Source organism: Dermacentor albipictus, chromosome 2 (genome assembly GCF_038994185.2).
Source record: "Dermacentor albipictus isolate Rhodes 1998 colony chromosome 2, USDA_Dalb.pri_finalv2, whole genome shotgun sequence".
NCBI classification, from domain to species: domain Eukaryota; kingdom Metazoa; phylum Arthropoda; class Arachnida; order Ixodida; family Ixodidae; genus Dermacentor; species Dermacentor albipictus.
The window spans coordinates 75,965,778-75,978,861 of NC_091822.1; the positions used below are offsets into that span (position 1 = coordinate 75,965,778).

The 13,084-nt window shown below is 50.4% G+C and overlaps 1 protein-coding gene across 2 annotated transcripts in view; it reads left to right on the forward strand.

The window, feature by feature from the left end:
• LOC135913110 (techylectin-5A-like) overlaps positions 1 to 13,084 on the forward strand; it is a 53,845-nt gene that overhangs the window by 8,081 nt on the left and 32,680 nt on the right. The window lies entirely within an intron of this gene.

Genomic DNA, 13,084 nt, shown 5'->3' on the forward strand with positions numbered 1-13,084 from the left:
GTGTTGATGTCTTGCAGCATGCATCTACATTAACTGTCATTTGCGTTTCGGTATGGTTTGTGAACAGTGTAATGCATAAAGATTACATGACATTAAGGTTGTGGCCTATGCGGCGTATAAGCAAACCTTGCAAAAGATGACATGTTGGATTGTTGAAAATAAGACAAATTGTATATATCGCAGTTACTTTAACCGCATTTAATTGACCACTTGACAAAAACTTAACTTCGCATAGATTCCAACACGTACACTGAATCTGCAGGTTTTTTTTTGCTTATTAATGTAGTTGTTACTGCATGGCCACATTGTAGATTTGAAAAGAAAGTTAAATAAATTTGTTTGTTGCAACATAACAATATGTGTAGATCACTGCGATTGTAACACCAGAACTTGATACAAACATGCACACTATAGGATGCAAGCAAATGCTCAGGACAAACTCCAGAATGTTTGCATCCTGATACTTATGAAAGTGAACGGTTTCATTCCATGGCTGTCAAAAGAGGGAGAGAGAAAACTTAATTGTGTTCGTGGAACAAAAACGCGTTGATAAGCTTAGACATATAGTCATTGCTTAAAACTTTCGAAATGAATAATTATAGCTTGATATCGACATTGAAGCAGCCTTTCGACAGCAAGAAAAGGAATCAGTTTTTCCAGCTCTGAACATTGAATTGCAGGAAATGCAAGCAGGCATAAAATTCTGCCAATATAATCTGTTTAGGAATACCAAATTCGAATAAACATTGAGACTTGCATTTGTACTTTCTCTGGCTGAGCAATCTAGTTTGAAATGACTCCCATAAGCATGTCGTAACAATGTTTATCTAATACAGGTTAAATGCATGCCTAGCTTAAGAAATCTGGATGATTGCTATAAATTACAGTGAAGAAACTATAATATCTAATAACATTAATAATATAAGAATAATATTTATTTCCACAAAACAGGCTAACCGTGAGAGAAGTGCGAGGCTGAGCAGAAAGCTGAAAAATTCTACGGCAAGTGCGAATGCCGCAGGCCTACGATCCTGCTTTATGAATGGCGCGTATTGATATGGTCTCCTTGTTAGAAGTTCCGAGTATACTGCCAGCGCGAGACACAGAACAACAAAGTGGACGAGAAGCGTGTCCTTTAGAATGATATGTTACAACGTACAGGTTTCTACAAAAGTGACGGTAACTGCTCGAAACATTTGATGCGTCGGCTTTTGCGCCTTTAGAAATATTTAGAGAGGGCTCCCATATGTATATTCGCAGCGCAAGCACGGCGATGGACGAACCAGGATAGCGCTGAGGTTGAATTTCACAACACAATTTTCATTCCACGTCGTAATCACACAGATCATTTGAGGCTTCGTTCAGTGGCACATGCGTGCTTTCGGGTTGGTGCTTCTTGTTGCGTTCGGCGTAAGAATATGGCTAATAGCAGGCACCACATATGCGCAATCACGGGCAATATACACGCATCATTTCTTCAGAAGCTGGCGCTGAGCACAGGTAGCGCGAGGATCTTGTTGGGCTGACACGACGACTTCGTGGCAGCCGAATTCCGAATACTGCATATGCAGTGAGGGTAGCAATATGAACTGGTCGATAGCTCATCTTGGAGATTGTTGTAGCGCACGCAGAACGAAACGGTCATAGAAGGCAGATGAGACACACGGCGCAGAACCACGTGCGAACAGCTGTTTACGTGCGCCATGTCGCACTGAACTACCGAAACCGCCGTCGCGCACTCCAAGACAAATCTTAACTAACGTTTTAAATTAGTAAACTTACATATTATTTGCTTCTAATCAAGAAAAGTCAAGAATATTATACTGCAAACGTTTTATTCATTACAATAAAAGAATTATGCAGCGTGTGCCACGAAACCTGGCAGTAAGCAACCCTGGGCGTCGCACCAGTCGCATTGTTGAAATCGCAATCATGTGAAATGAGCCCTCGAAAAATCGCATTGCGACGCGTGCGACAGCACCGATTTTCGTCGTTGCAGTCGCAGCATGTGAAACAGCCTAAAGGCTTGTTGTTCATCGCTACGTTGCTGCCTTGACCTCTGTCTGGCCCCGTCAGGACTTGTAAGCAACAGCAAAGTGCAGTCAGCGACACGATCCTGAGCACAGGGGTGCACTGTTTGCAAGAACGTGCACAAGAACGTGGGAGCGGCCCGCTTCGTGAAGACTCACGATCTGCAGGACTTTTTTAAAGTTTCACCATACCATACCATCAATCACGGAAGCTCTATTTTGAGCATGAAATTTTAGGTACCGTTGTCGGTGGCCTTTAAGTGGCCTTGACCCAAAAGGCAGAGTGGTTATCCTGGCAATCAGAGAACACCCGGGCAAGTTTGGAAGTTTAGAAACAGTTTATTTCAACAAAAGACCACACGAACGCTAAATGACAATCACGGCGCTTTTCCACCGGGACGATAACATATGCAAAATAGGGAGCATTGCACACACGGCGTGTTTTCAAAGTAGTGTCCGAGTCGTCACTCACTAACCCATAGCTACATAGAAGCACGGAAGCACATAGCTACGCATAAGCTAATTGTCACATATATAAAATGATGTTCAATATATAAAAGGGCATTTCTACCCGCCGCGGTGGCTTAGCGGTTATGGTATTGCGCTGCTAAACACGATGTCGCGGGTTCAAATCCCGGTCTGCCCCGACTGCATTTTGATGAAGGCGACATGCAAAAAACGCTCGTGTTCCTTGCATTAGGGCGAGGTTAGAGATTCCCTGGTGAACAAAATTAATCCACGGTCCCCCAATACGGCGTGCCTCAAAATCAAATCGTAGTTTTGGCATGTAAAACCCCACAATTTAATTCATTATTCTTCTAGGTGGCAGTGCGCTGTGCCTCCCTGGCGCATTTCGCTGCCTGTCGTGCAGCCTTCAACCAGTTTTCCTCTTCTAGCTGGACAGCGTCCATATTGACCAGTGCGCAGTATGGCGTGGTGCGGTGTAATGTGGTGGGGTGTGCCATTGAAAACATGCGCCACACGAATTTTAAGATTGTGGCTAGTACCATCTCCAACCAATATCCTTGCCGGTTGTAATTTCATGCTTACCCTCACCACATGTAATGACACTCTTTGGCCGTACTTGGCACTTGCATGAATAAAAACTACATATTGTTCTTGCCATTTCATGCTTACATCTACTCTCTATTACCGGAGAGTCGGCAATGTTTTATTTATATCCTGTTGGTTGGTTTGTTTCAAGAGGAATGGAAAAGCCCACTACGGCAGATGGGCCAAGAATCATGTTACAGTAGGGAATATATGCGAAATCGAAAATGGAAAACGTAGTAAAGGAATATGCCAGTAAATCAATACGCCTTATTAACAAACATAAGGAGGAACAGGCGCTTTGAGTATGGCAGCGTGAAATTGAAATGAACTACTGAAGTGAATAATACTGCGTCCTGCTAGTGACATGGATAAAAGGCTATAACAATAATAAACTTGAATAAGCCTGATATTCTCTTTGTCTGACGATGAAAATCAACTGAGGCGCCAGATGTGTTCCTATGGCAGTAACTAAGTTTCGTAGCCTCAACAGATAGAACCAGCAGGCGCGAAAATAGCAGGTTAGGGCTACAAAAGGTTCCTTTAAGAGAGTGCTTCATAAATTGAAGATATCATCATCAGCAACAGCAGCAGCCTGGTTACGCCCACTGCAGGGCAAAGGTCTCTCCCACACTCCTCCAACTACCCTGGTCATGTAATAATTGTGGCCATGTTGTCCCTGCAAACTTCTTAATATCACCCACCCACCTAACTTTCTGCCACCCCCTGCTACGCTTCCCTTCCCTTGGAATCCAGTCCGTAACCCTTAATGACCATCGGGTATCTTCCCTCCTCATTACATGTCCTGCCCGAGCCCATTTCTTTTTCTTGAGTTCTACTAAGATGTCAATAAATCGCGTTCGTTCCCTCACCCAATGTTCTCCTTTCTGATCACTTAACGGTACAGCCATAATTCCTCCCACACTCCTCCAACTACCCTGGTCATGTAATAATTGTGGCCATGTTGTCCCTGCAAACTTCTTAATATCACCCACCCACCTAACTTTCTGCCGCCCCCTGCTACGCTTCCCTTCCCTTGGAATCCAGTCCGTAACCCTTAATGACCATCGGGTATCTTCCCTCCTCATTACATGTCCTGCCCGAGCCCATTTCTTTTAACGCGAGAGCGTTAAGGAGCTCGTGTCGCAGAAAAGCCGGTGTCGTCGGCGTCGGTGTCGGCGTCGGCGGCGTTGACCGTGAGCGATAAATCACGGCAGGCGCTTCATAAATAAAAAGCAACTTCCAAGATTGGCCCGGTGGGAATCGAACCCAGGTCTCCGGAGTGTGAGACGGAGACGCTACCACTCAGCCACGAGTTCGTTGCTTCCAAGCGGTGCAAACGCGCCTCTAGTGAATGCGGTGTTGCCTTCGAAACGAGCCGTAGAAAGTTATACTGCGGTGTATATCGGTAATTATGAACATGTAACGTACAGAAGTCACAATTACACGAGTTGCGAAGTGCGTTTCCGCTGCATTTCTTCTGCGCTTTCCGCACACGCAGAGCCATCTTGCGGCAAACACAGAAGACCCCCTCCTCTCAATGTACGGCGCTGCCCCGACAGGAGGCGCGCCGCGCGCGCATTGGGACCGCTGCCAGGCGCGTCGCGGGACTCCCTCTCCCCTGACGACGCTTCGCCGTGCTTCCGGTTTAGATTACTATCTATCTCTCTGCCCGTGCCGATCACGACGTTTGGCTGGCGTAGATCGTTTCCCCTCCGAGACACCGAGTTCTTTGGTTCGTTTCGTTCGCTCAGGCGCACGTTTCGTTGCCGCGCCCAACGCTGCGTTGCTCGACGCTCACCGCGTGATAGGTGGGCGCTAAGTCCGATGCGGGGCGCATCGTAAGTGATTGCTGTGCCGTAGCGCATTGTCATATACCCCTTGGCGGGTCGACGGGAACGCTGTCGCGTCCCACTCTTGAAGGCGAAGCTTAAGCGTCCTCCAATTTTTTTCTTGAGTTCTACTAAGATGTCAATAAATCGCGTTCGTTCCCTCACCCAATGTTCTCCTTTCTGATCTCTTAACGGTACAGCCATAATTCCTCTTTCCATAGCTGTTTACGTCGTCCACGATTTCAGTAGAGCCCTTCACGTTAGCTTCCAGGTGTCTGCCCCGTACGTGAGTACTTGTAAGACACAGCTGTTATACACTTTTCTAGTGAGGGATAATGACAACCTGCTGTTCATGACCTGAGATTCCCTGCCAAACGCACCCCAGCCCATTCTTATTGTTCTGACTATTTCGCGGTCACTACCTGCCCTAAGTACAATTCTTTCCTTGCTACTTCCAGTGCCTCGGTACCTATTGGAAACTGCTGTTCTCTTCCGAGACTGTTAAACATTACTTGAGTTTTCTGCAGATTAATTTTTAGACCCACTCTTCTGCTTTGCCTCTCCAGGTCAGTGAGCATGTATTGCAATCGCTCCCCTGAGTTACAAAGCAAGGCAATATTGACACGTGTACTTGTCTTTATCGGGCGACAAGTATTGTCGCCTAACAAATGTTATCGCACAGCGCGGGACGCGCCTGCATGTGTCCGAAGTTTCTGGAAAGTTATCGATGCTTCTATCCGCTGTCTGTTGTCGCCGAACGTTGTGTTATCTGATTTCATCGCTTGACACGAATGGTGTAGAACATTTTAGAAGGCATGCGGGTCCCAACGTTTAATCTGGAACATTCGATGATTGCTGTATAAAAGCCGACGCGCTTGACCCGCTGATCAGATTTTCGACGATCGCCGAGCGTGTTCGCCGCTATCGTTGCGCTATAAAGGGCCGTTTATAGTCCGACGTAACACGCGCGTGCGCGCGCGCTCGCGCACGATACGTTACGTTGGCGAAAACAACTCCTTCTATAGTCCGACGCACTGCAGCGCCGACGTAACCGGCGGCTGCCAGCGCGCCCCGACGTGCCCAGCGCAGATTTGGCTCCTGCTCCATTCGCACGACGGCGCCGCCGACTGCGTCGACCCACAATGCATTGCGCGCGAAGAAAAAGGCGCCAACACAACTCCGCAGACGGCTTTTGCGGACGGCGCGCGACTTGGCGAACCTTCTGCGCATGCTCCGAAGATAGCAGCCTACGGCGCGCGCGTTGAAGTATAGAGGGGATGGCATCTCGGCTGGCGTGGCGCAACCGACGTAGCGTGACTGACCGCGAACGACGCTCGCCCGCGCGCCAATAACGCCGGACTATAAACGGGCCTTAAGTGTAGCCTGTTTTGTGGGCACAGGTTCGCCCAATAAAAGTTAGTTTTGTCGTTCACAGTACTGCTACTGTGTTATTCAACGTCACGACCACGTGACATCTGGTGGAGGTGCTTGTGCGTTCATGTACCGAACGCCCCCGCAAAGCCGCGATCCAAGCCCGAAGCCTGAGGACAAAACCAACGTCGCCCAAGACCAGCGAGCTAGCCGCCGGCTGCAAGGACTGCCCCCAGAGCACGGACTCCTACCTGAGACGTGCAGGAAGATCGCCACCAAGCCCACCCCAATGGCAGCCCCAGCATCCCCCGTCGTGCTGCAGCAGCCCAGGGAGCCTCCGACGTTCCGCGGTTCAACGTTCGAGGACGCAGAAAGCTGGCTTGAGACATACGAGAGGGTCGCTGCTTTTAACAACTGGAACAGCGAAGACAAATTGCGACATGTCTTCTTCGCATTGGAAGACGCTGCCAGGACGTGGTTCGAGAACCGAGAAGCCACCTTGACTACCTGGGTGCTGTTCCGAAGCAGCTTCCTGAAGACATTCACAAGCGTCGTACGCCGAGAACGAGCCCAAGCACTACTGGAAACCCGAGTGCAGCTGCCCAACGAGACCACCGCGATTTTTACAGAAGAAATGAGCCGCCTATTCCGCCACGCCGACCCGGAAATGTCCGAGGAAAAGAATGTCCGGCTACTAATGCGTGGTGTTAAGGAGGAACTTTTCGCCGGTATGGTACGAAACCCACCGAAGACTGTCGACGAGTTTCTTCGCGAGGCCACTAGCATCGAGAAGACACTCGAGATGCGAAACCGGCAATTCGACCGCCGCACCAACGCTACAAACTATGCCGGAGTTCAATCACTGGCCTCCGAAGACCTGCGCGAGGCTATCAGGGCAGTCGTACGAGAGGAGCTTCAGAAGATCTTCCCGTCGTCGCAGCCTCAAGTGGCCTCGATCGCTGACATCGTCAAAGATGAGGTTCAGCGGTCGCTTGGAGTCCCGGAGGTGCAACCTCAATTACCGCAACCCCGACCCGAAGCGATGACCTACGCCGTCGTCGTACGCCGTCAAGGCCCTCCTCAGCGACCACGCCAGGGCCCTGTAACGCCGCAATTTCGTCGTCCGCCGCCGCCGCCGCCAGCACGACCACCCGTCGCCCAGCGCACCTACGCGAGGAAGACGGACATTTGGCGTGCTCCTGACCACCGCCCGCTCTGCTACCACTGCGGAGAAGCGGGTCACGTCTACCGACGATGTCCGTACCGGGAGATGGGACTGCGAGGTTTCGCCGTCAACGCGCCGCGTCCACAGCTTGGAGAGCGCCCACGTGACATCGCCGATTACCTCGCCGCTACTCAGTGGAGCCCTCGACGGCCACCCCGTTCGCCGTCACCAGAACGCTACCTGTCGCCGCAGCGCCGACCATACACTGGCCCAGCCCGGGGCCGGTCAGCGAGCCCATATCCGGAAAACTAAAAGCAGCAACCGATGGAGGTGCGGTTGCTGTTCGTCGAACTGACGAAGATCCTCCGCCGCCGACGAAGACGACGACGAAACGATCTCGACGACATAACAACGACACGCCGCCGTCCCGACGAAGTCAGGAAGGCAAGACTACACCGACGAACGACGACTTGACGACGCGACGTTCCAACTTCAGTTCAACACGACGCAGCCGTGATCCGACGCCACGACCTAACTGCAACGCCAGACAAAGAACCACCGCCCTCGACGTGCTTCTCGATGGCCACGCAGTCACCGCCTTAGTCGACACAGGGGCTGATTACTCCGTCATGAGTGGACACATCGCCGCCCAGTTGAAGAAAGTTAAGACTACGTGGGAAGGCCCTCAAATTCGAACCGCTGGAGGACACCTCATCACGCCGTCTGTAGTCTGCACGGCAAGAATTACCGTTCGTGACCGGACTTACCATGCCACCTTCGTTATCCTCCAACAGTGTTCACGAGACGTCATTCTCGGTATGGACTTCCTGAACCAACACGGCGCAGTCATCGACCTGAAGTCGAAGTCAATAACGCTGTCGGAAGGTAAAGCGATACCGCCGGAGAGCCCTCGTAGTCACCACGCCTTGAGTGTGCTCGAAGACCAAGTGAGCATCCCGCCCCGCTCCAGCATTGTTATTTCGGTCGGCACCGAAGTACCCGCTGACGTAGAAGGTGTCATCGAAGGCGACCAACGTCTCCTGCTAGACCGTGAAATTTGCGTCGCAAGAGGGATCGCTCGACTGCTTGGAGGGAAAACTGCAGTGTTGTTGACAAACTTCAGCCAGGAGTTCAAGCACATCAACAAGGGCACGACGATCGCGTACATCGAGGAAATTGTGGAAACCGGTAATGCGTTTGTCCTCTCGGATTCCGCCGCATCTACCCCGACGACCATGGTTCCTGAACCAGACTACGACATTAATCCAAGTCTCCCAGTGATTAAGCAACAGCAGCTCAGAAGTCTGCTCCGACGATACAAAGGCTGCTTTTCGACGACATCGAGGATTCGACAAACACCAGTCGCCAAGCATCGCATAATCACCGAGGAGTACGCTCGACCACTCCGCCAAAGCCCTTACCGAGTTTCGCTGCGAGAACGCGAAGCTATAAGAGAACAAGTCGACGAAATGCTGCGCGACGACATCATCCAGCCATCGAAAAGCCCGTGGGCATCCCCTGTTGTCCTGGTGAAGAAAAAGGACGGAACCCTACGTTTCTGCGTCGATTATCGTCGTCTGAACAAGATCACGAAGAAGGACGTATACCCCCTTCCACGGATAGACGACGCATTGGATCGGCTCTGCAACGCTAAGTACTTCTCGTCGATGGATCTCAAGTCTGGCTACTGGCAAATAGAAGTCGACGAGAGAGATCGCGAAAAGACCGCCTTCATCACGCCAGACAGGCTCTACGAGTTCAAGGTCATGCCATTCGGACTCTGCTCGGCACCTGCAACTTTCCAGCGCGTCATGGACACGGTGTTAGCAGGATTGAAGTGGCAGACCTGCCTTGTTTACTTGGATGACGTCGTCGTCTTCGCCGAAAATTTCGACGATCACCTTAGGCGGCTTACGACAGTACTAGAGGCCATCAAGTCATCAGGGCTCACTCTGAAGCCAGAAAAATGCCGCTTCGCTTACGACGAGCTTCTGTTCCTAGGCCACGTCATCAGTAAATCCGGAGTACGCCCCGACCCCCAGAAAACAGCTGCCATCGCAAAGTTCCCGCAGCCAACCGACAAGAAGGCAGTGCGTAGATTCCTTGGCATGTGTGCCTACTACAGGCGCTTTGTCAAGGACTTTTCACGCATCGCCGAGCCGTTGACACGTCTAACTAAATGTGATGTTGAGTTCAAGTGGGAAACGCCGCAGGCCGACGCATTTGAAGAACTCAAACGACGCATGCAGTCGCCGCCTGTACTTGCGCACTTCGACGAGTACGCCGATACAGAAATCCATACTGACGCCAGTAGCCTAGGCCTCGGTGCCGTTCTAGTCCAGAGGAGAAACGGAGTCGAACAGGTGATAGCTTACGCTAGCCGGTCGCTGTCAAAAGCGGAAGGCAACTATTCTACGACCGAAAAGGAATGCCTCGCCATCGTTTGGGCTACAGCTAAATTTCGCCCTTATCTTTATGGCAGGCCATTCAAAGTCGTCAGTGACTATCACGCGTTGTGTTGGCTAGCGAGTATAAACGATCCTTCAGGACGACTGGCGCGGTGGAGCCTCAGACTACAAGAATACGACATCACTGTAACCTACAAGTCCAGACGAAAACACTCCGATGCCGACTGCCTATCACGCGCCCCCATTGACCCGCCGCCGCAAGATGACGAAGATGACGACGCCTTCCTTGGCATGATAAGCGCGGAACACTTCGCTGAACAGCAACGGGCAGACCCGGAGCTAAAAGGCCTGGTGGAATATTTGGAAGGGCACACCGACGTTGTCCCCAGGGCATTTAAGCGCGGATTATCTTCCTTCACGCTTCAAAACAATCTCCTCGTGAAGAAGAACTTTTCACCAGTCCGCGCCAACTACCTTCTTGTTGTCCCGTCATGACTTCGTCCAGAAGTATTGCACGCCCTACATGACGATCCGACCGCTGGACACCTCGGTTTTTCCCGGACACTATCGAGGATGCAAGAAAAGTATTATTGGCCGCGCCTGACCGCCGACGTCGCCCGTTATGTCAGAACATGCCGAGACTGTCAGCGACGCAAGACACCGCCAACAAGGCCAGCCGGATTACTACAGCCAATCGAGCCTCCTTGCCGGCCATTCCAGCAGATCGGGATGGACTTGCTGGGACCCTTTACGACGTCAACAACCGGAAATAAATGGATCGTCATGGCGACAGACTACCTTACCCGCTGCGCTGAAACTAAAGCACTGCCGAAAGGTAGCGCAGCCGAAGTGGCAAAATTCTTTGTCGAAAACAACCTGCTTCGACACGGCGCCCTAGAAGTCCTCATCACCGACAGAGGAACGGCCTTTACAGCAGAGCTCACCCAAGCCATTCTGAAATACCGTCAGACAAGGCACAGGAGGACCACGGCCTACCACCCGCAGACGAATGGTCTTACGGAGCGGCTGAATAAGACCCTCGCCGACATGCTAGGGATGTACGTCGACGTCGAACACAAGACCTGGGATGCCGTCCTGCCGTACGTAACATTCGCTTACAACACGGCGGTGCAAGAAACAGCACAGATCACGCCGTTTAAGCTGGTTTACGGCAGGAACCCGACGACGACGCTCGACGCCATGCTGCCCGACGTCACTGACGAAGAGAATGTTGACGTCGCTAGCTATCTCCAGCGCGCCGAAGAAGCCCGACAGCTCGCCCACCTACGGATCAAGAACCAACAGAGGACCGACAGCCGACACTACAACCTCCGAGGACGCTTTGTTGAGTACCAGCCCGGCGACCGTGTTTGGGTTTGGACACCGATACGCCGACGAGGACTCAGTGAGAAACTACTCCGACGCTATTTCGGACCCTACAAGGTCATCCGACGTATTGGCGCTCTGGACTATGAGGTCGTGCCAGACGGCATTTCGCATTCACAGCGACGTCGCGCACGGCCTGAAGTGGTCCACGTGGTGCGTCTTAAACCATTTTACGGACGCTAACGAACTTTCCTTATTTTGCTTTTTTTTCCTTTCCTATGAGTGCTTACTTATTACTTTCGTTTGTTTGCAGCATCGGGTCGATGCTTTTTAAGAGGGGGGTATTGACACGTGTACTTGTGTTTATCGGGCGACAAGTATTGTCGCCTAACAAATGTTATCGCACAGCGCGGGACGCGCCTGCCTGTGTCCGAAGTTTCTGGAAAGTTATCGATGCTTCTATCCGCTGTCTGTTGTCGCCGAACGTTGTGTTATCTGATTTCATCGCTTGACACGAATGGTGTAGAACATTTTAGAAGGCATGCGGGTCCCGACGTTTAATCTGGAACATTCGATGATTGCTGTATAAAAGCCGACGCGCTTGACCCGCTGATCAGATTTTCGACGATCGCCGAGCGTGTTCGCCACTATCGTTGCGCTATAAGTGTAGCCTGTTTTGTGGGCACAGGTTCGCCCAATAAATGTTAGTTTTGTCGTTCACAGTACTGCTACTGTGTTATTCAACGTCACGACCACGTGACAATATCATCAGCGAATCGCAAGTTACTGAGGTATTCTCCATTAACTCTTATCCCCGATTCTCCCCAATCCAGGTCTCTGAATACCTCCTGTAAACGCGCTGTGAATAGCATGGGAGTGATCGTATCTTCCTGCCTCACGCCTGTCTTTATTGGGATTTTGTTGCTTTCTTTATGGAGGACTACGGTGGCTGTAGAGCCACTATAGATATATTTCAGTATCTTTACATACGCCTTGTGTGCACCCTAATTCCTTAATGCCTTCATGACTGCTGAGGTTTCGATTGAATCAAACGCTTTCTCGTAATCAATGAAAGCTATATATAAGGGTTGGTTATATTCCGCACATTTCTCTATCACCTCATTGATGGTGTGAATATGGTCTATGACCTAGTCCTTTGGTTGACAGAAGTCTAAGGTGTTCCTAATCCTATTTGCGATTACATTAGTAAATCCTTTGCAGGCGAAGGACAGTAAGCTCATCGGTCTATGAATTTGCAAGCCTATGGCATCCCCTTTCTTATGGATTAGGATTATGTTAGTGTTCTTCGAAAATTCCGGTACGTCTCGAAGTCATGAGACATTGCGTATACAGGGTGGCCAGTTTTTCTAGAACCATCTGCCCACCATCCTTCAGCAAATCTGCTGTTACCTGACCCTCCCCAGCTGCCTTCCCCCTTTGCATAGCTCCTAAGGCTTTCTTTTGGCTTGTTCCGGCGGTACTCATGGGGTTTCAAATTCCTCGAGACTATTGTCGCTTCCGTTATCGTCATGAGTGACACTGGTACTGTATAAATCTCTACAGAACTCTTCAGCCACTTGAACTATCTCATCCATATTAGCAATAATATTTCCAGCTTTGTCTCCTAACGCATACATCTGATTCTTGCCTATTCCTAGTTTCTTCTTCACTGCTTTTAGGCTTCCTCCATTCCTGAGAGCATGTTCAATTCTATCCATAGTATAGTTCCTTATGTCAGCTGTCTTACGCTTGTTGATTAACTAAAGTTCTGCCAGTTCTATTCTAGCTGTAGCCTTTTAGCGTTGGTGTGGTTTTCCCTTTTTCCTGTAGTGCTATGATATCTGGTGGTGTTGCCCTTGTTTTTTGCGATAGCCCCTACAATTCCATTGCCAAATTTCTATT